The sequence below is a fragment of the Heteronotia binoei genome, chromosome 3 (assembly GCF_032191835.1).
Source record: "Heteronotia binoei isolate CCM8104 ecotype False Entrance Well chromosome 3, APGP_CSIRO_Hbin_v1, whole genome shotgun sequence".
NCBI classification, from domain to species: Eukaryota; Metazoa; Chordata; class Lepidosauria; order Squamata; family Gekkonidae; genus Heteronotia; species Heteronotia binoei.
Genome location: NC_083225.1, coordinates 178,707,642 through 178,713,641, shown reverse-complemented (window position 1 = coordinate 178,713,641; position 6,000 = coordinate 178,707,642).

Here is a 6,000-nt window from a genome sequence, read left to right as displayed (position 1 = left end):
TGTAGCTGTTTGACAGGCTGGTTCAATGCATCTCTTCCTAACAGTGCTGCACAACGCAATCAGCTTTCTGCGCATGCATGCCTTCACATCGCCTGCTCCCCGCACGCGTCCTTGTCGCACCACCGCTTTGCTCGGCAGGCCATTGTTTAAACAGGCAGTTAAATTAATAACAAATCAAATAAATCTGTCATAATCGCTGTTTTAAAGCAATCTTGTTATTTGGCATTCGTCGGCAACACTAGCAGCTGTTGGCGTTGGCATCATTATCACACGTGCCTTTGCGAAAACAGCAACGACGGCGCAAGCCCGTCTGGCAGATTTTCCAATTATTTCCTCGCTGGGGCAAATGGAAAGAGAGCCAGTGTGGTGTAGAGGTTAAGAGTGCAGTCTCTGGGAGATCCAGGTTTGAATCCGCACTCATGCCGTGGAAACTTACTCGATAACCTTGCGCCAGTCACGCTTTTTCAGCCTAACCTACCTCACAGGGTGGCTGTGAGGATAAAAGAGAGGAAAGGAGCACGGTGTAAGTCCCTTTGGGTCCCCTGGCTTTTCCCAGCAATGATGGAAACCAGTCAGTATCAATACTGTTGCGTCTTACATGTTTGTCTTCAAACATATACTATACCAGGGGTAGCCAATGGTAGGTCTCTAGATGTTTTTTGCCTACAACTCCCATCAGCCCCAGCCAGCATGGCCAATGGCTGGGGCTGATGGGAGTCGTAGGCAAAAAACATCTGGAGAGCTACCGTTGGCCACCCCTGTACTATACAATGCTATGGTGGACTACAGGGCTTTTTTTGTAGCGGAAACTTCTTTACATGTTAGGCCACACCCTCCTGATGTAGCCAATCCTCCAAGAGCTTACAGGGCTCTTAGTACAGGGCCTACTGTAAGCTCTTGGCGGATTGGCTACATTAGGGAGGTGTGGCCTAATATGCAGATGAGTTCCTGCTACAAAAAAAGCCCTAGAAATAAATCCAATCATGAAAATGGGCTTTCAGTCCAGCCCAAGGACCTCTTAATCCTGTTTGCACCTGCTCTCTTCATTTATTTCCAACACTCATGGAAAAGACAGATACATTGTCACTAGGAAAATAATTTAAATTAAGGTTTATTTAGCACCATTTTCACCATCCTTCTGATGAGCTCTGGGTAGTACATATAGATCTCCCTGCCCCATTTCATCCTCACAGTGGCCCTGTGAGGTAGGTGAAGCTGTGAAAAGGGTTACTAACCTCCCGGTGGGGCCTGAATATCTCCTGAAATTACAGCTCACCTCCAGACTACAAGGGTCAATTCCCCTGGATAAAATGGATTCTTTCAAGGGTGGACCATACAGCATTCGGGGGTGGAATTCTAGCGGGAGCTCCTTTGCTTATTAGGCTACACACCCTGATGTAGCCAATCCTCCTGGAGCTTACAAGGCTCTTTTTTGTAAGCTCTCGGAGGATTGGCTACATCAGGGGTGTGTGGCCTAATATGCAAAGGAGCTCCTGCTAGAATTCCAGTCCTGATAGCATTATACTCTGCTGAGGACCCTCCCCTCCCCAAACCTTGTCTACCGCAGGCTCCACCTCCAGATCTTCAGGAATTTCCCAATCCAGAGTTGCCAACCTTAATTCTGACACACACAATGTCATTTTCCAGCTGTGTCTCTTATTTAGGACTAGAGCTGTCAAGCTCTTGCTGGAGGAGAGGGATCCCCTGGTTTTTTGGGGGGCAACCCCCCAGCACAGAGGCCGCTGGGGGATCCCCACCCCCAAACAGCCCTGTCACCATGCGGTGTCCCCTGTGTAATGACCTCACTCAGAAGTGACATCATCATCCCGCCAGGCATGTTGCACCATGGATGCTCTAGAATTCATGGTAAAACTACGGTACCATTGAGTTTTACTGTGAATCCTAGAGTGTCCATGGCCAGACATGCCTGGCATGATGACATCACTTCTGAGTGACATCATCACACCCCTCATGCAAAGCGCATGCAAAAGAAGAGTCCCCAACTAGAGTGGCAGAGGGACTTGGCAACCCTATTTAGGACATCATCACCTTGCAAACATACTCTCTCGTGCTTGACCCCCAAGGAACTGGTTTCTCCTCAGAGCCCTGGGTTCTAGTAATGTGTACCCATTCCCCTCAGCTACAATTCCCTACCTCTAGGTAGCATCTGGAAATCTCCTGCTATTACAATTGATCTTTAGATGACCACGATCAGTTCCCCTGGAGAAAATGGCTGCTTTGGAGGGTGAGCTCTATGGCATTGTACCCTGATGAGGTCTCTCCCCTCCTGAAACACTGTCCTCCCTAGGCCTGACTTTCAGAATCTCCAAATGTTTCCCAAACCAGAGCTGTGACATTCCCCTTTCCCATTTTTGGTCCTAAAATCTCCTTTGTTGTTGTTTAGTCACATAGTCAAGTTCGACTCTTAGTGACCCCATGGACCAAGTCACGCCAGGCCCTCCTGTCTTACACCATCCTCCAAAGTCTGCTCAAATTCGTGTTAGTTACATCAGTAACGCTGTCCAGCCATCTCATCTTTTGCTGTCCCCTTCTTCTTCTTCTGCCTTCTGTCTTTCCCAGCATCAGGATCTTCTCCAGTGCGTGCCCCCTTCTCATTTGGTGGCCAAAGTATTTGAGCTTCAGCTTCAGCATCTGACCTTCTAGGGAACAGTCTGGGTTGATTTCCCTTAGGACTGACTGATTTGATCTTCTTGCAGTCCAAGGGACTCTCAAGAGTCTTCTCCAGAACCACAACTCAAATGGGGCTACTTCATAGCAAGTTTCTTTCCACTCGTATTCTTACAATTCCATGGAGACTTTCCGAATTCAGTTCAGTTGGGTTTTTTTGAGACAGTGGCGGCCTCCATTTTAGTGAGGACGGTTCTCTAATGACTGGCCGAGAGCTCTGATCTGTTGTGGGGTTGCTGTGTGAGAAAAGATACACACTGATAATAAATGCAGGGTTTTCAACCGAGCTTCAAATAATGGCAGAAGAAACAGTTCCCACTGTGCATAAAGCAAACAAATCAAACAGAGCAAATTTATTAATGGAATGAAAACAAACCGCCATAATTAAAAAGAACGGCAAGGCCACTGGAGTTCCAGAAGAACGGCGCCGCTTCCAAAGTGCCTGTTTCACCCCCTTTGTAGCATCCCTCATCGGAAAAAAGAGTCTTAATTAGGGTAATAACAGCTGGGGGGAGTAGGCAAAATCAATTCCTTGGCTAGTCTATTTATAAAATACATTAAAATCTGCCTTCAGTTCCTGAAGGGAAAGAACAACTATGAGACTAGCCACATCCTACCGTAAAGCCAACGAAAGTTCCTGCGGAAAAGAAATGATAACTTGGATGTAGATTCTAGAACAGGTGGATAGCAACCAGGCTGCCTGGCGAGGGAATTTTGGACATCTTCACCTTGCAGACAGACTCCTCCAGTTGCAGCCAGCTGGGTGAACACTTCTCTCAGCCCCCAAAAATAAACCTAGCTCATCACACACACACACACACACACACACACAAAAGCTAGAGTTTCAGGCTGCCAGACAACCTTCAGATCTCCTGGCTATACTACACCCATTGCACTTAATTAATTAATTAAGCCAATGATGGTGCATGGAACAGGAGAGGAACAAAATCAGTCCCTTGAGTTTCCTGAATAATTCCCCACAAAGATTTGGGGACCAGTTTTTACAAATGCCAAGCAACTAGTCAAACATTTCCCACCAAAAGAAGGGTAGAATCTCCCAGCCTCTTGATTTGTCAGCCAGCTTTTGATGGTGGTATCCTGGTAAAATGGGAGCCCCACAGCTCAGAGTGGTAAGCTGCAGTACTGCAGTTCAAGCTCTGCTCACAACCTGAGTTCGATCCCTGTGGAAGCTGGGTTCAGGTAGCTGGTTCAAGGTTGACTCAGCCTTCCATCCTTCCAAGGTCGGTAAAATGAGTTCCCAGCTTGCTGGGGGGAAAGGGTAGATGACTGGGGAAGGCAATAGCAAACCACCCCGTAAAAAGTCTGCCAAAAAGAAGAAGATATTGGATTTATATCCTGCCCTATACTCTGTATCTCAGAGTGGTCACTCACAATCTCCTTTACCCACCTCCTCACACAGCCCACAACAGACACCCTGTGAGGTGGGTGGGGCTGAGAGCTCTTGCAGCAGCTGCTCTTTCAAGGATAACTCCTATGAGAGCCATGGCTGACCCAAGGCCGTTCTAGCAGCTGCAAGTGGAGGAGTGGGGAATCAAACTCAGTTCTCCCAGATAATAGTCCATACACTTAACCACTACAACAAATGTTGTGTTCTGATGTCACCCCATGGGTTGGCAATGAATCAATACATAGACAGGTGACTACCTTTACCCTTTTATCTGGTAAGTTGGAAAATGGATTTATTCTGGCATAGTCAGAAATTTTTCACCAAAAGAACGGTAGAATCTTCCAGTCTCTTGATTTGTTAGCAAGCTTTTGCTGGTGGGTATCCTGGTAAAGAAGTAGCATAGAAAATGGCTTCATTCTGACCTAGGCTAGACTATGATTTAAGGTGTCAGACTGTAAAATATGGACGGTTCGCAGATTTACTCTGTGCCCCAGTGAACATCACGATCGATCAAAGGCATTACAAGAGAGCTTTTGTATATGAAAATTGCATGCATCAAGGTTGTGCTGCTGCGCTTGGGAAACCTTAAATTAAAGGAGCTTTTTTCAACGGTGAGGTGGGTTTGTATGAAAGTGAAAGTCGATGTAGAAATAGACTTTGAAAAACATGGTTTAACTCAGCCTTCTGCAGGGAGGGAAAAGATTTTTTTTTTTGTTAAAAATAGATAGAAGGAATCGAAACTGCCAGATGAGATACTTACTTGGATCGTGATGTTATTATTTTATTATCTATTTGTATGCATTATTTTTAGCCTGTCTTTCTTACGACTCAAGAGAATCACAGAGAATCAGCCAGTACAATCACAACAATGGGACTTTCAATAACCAGTTCACTAGGATTTTAAAAGTCCGGAACCACAAGGAAGTACTGAAGAAGAGCATAAGAGTTCACATGACCAGGGGTGGAATTCTAGCAGGAGCTCCTTTGCATATTAGGCCACACCCCCATGATGTAGTCAATCTTCCAAGAGCTTTCAAAAAAGAGCCTTGTAAGCTCTTGGAGGATTGGCTACATCAGGGGTGTGTGACTTAATATTCAAAGGAGCTCCTGCTAGAGTTTTACCCCTGCACATGACACAATAAGCAGTACAGAAATTACATATATGTTGAGGGGATCAGGGCCAGGTAAAGATATGCCCTATAAAAGTTAAGACTTAAGAGCAGGGGTCTTTTTGTAGTAGAAACTCCTTTGCACATTAGGTAACCCCCACCAATGTAACCAAACCTCCAAGAGCTTACAGTAGGCCCTGTACTAAGAGCCCTGTGAGCTCTTGAAGGATTGGCTACATCAAAGATATGTGGCCTAATATGCAAAGGATATTTGCCCTGTGTATTCCTCATCGTGTGTCAAAACCCCCATAAAGGTACATGATATCTCTTTGCCTGATTCCTCCCCCCCCCACCCCAACAAAAGGGAAGAATTTGCACAAAATCAGACCATCATAGATATGAATGTGGACTGCACATGAATATGTCAACTGCTCATCATACATACGACACTGTGCATGATGTGACGTAACATGTCTGTTAAGTCACATGTTGTTTGAGAGCCAATCATCGGAACAGGACTAGGAGTCCCAGATTCAAATTCCTCCTCCACCATGAAGATTTCTGGATGACCTTGGCCCAATCACACCCCCTCTCAGCCTCACCTGTTTTGTTTTAAGGATAAAATGAGAGTTGGGGAGACCCACCAATGATACCCTGAATTGCTCAAAAGTAAGATCACACCTTGGCACATAGAAGGATAAGACATGGGAGTAGTGACAGACTTCACATTTCTGGGATCCAAGATCACTGCAGATGGTGACTGTAGCCATGAAATTAAAAGACATTTGCTCCTTG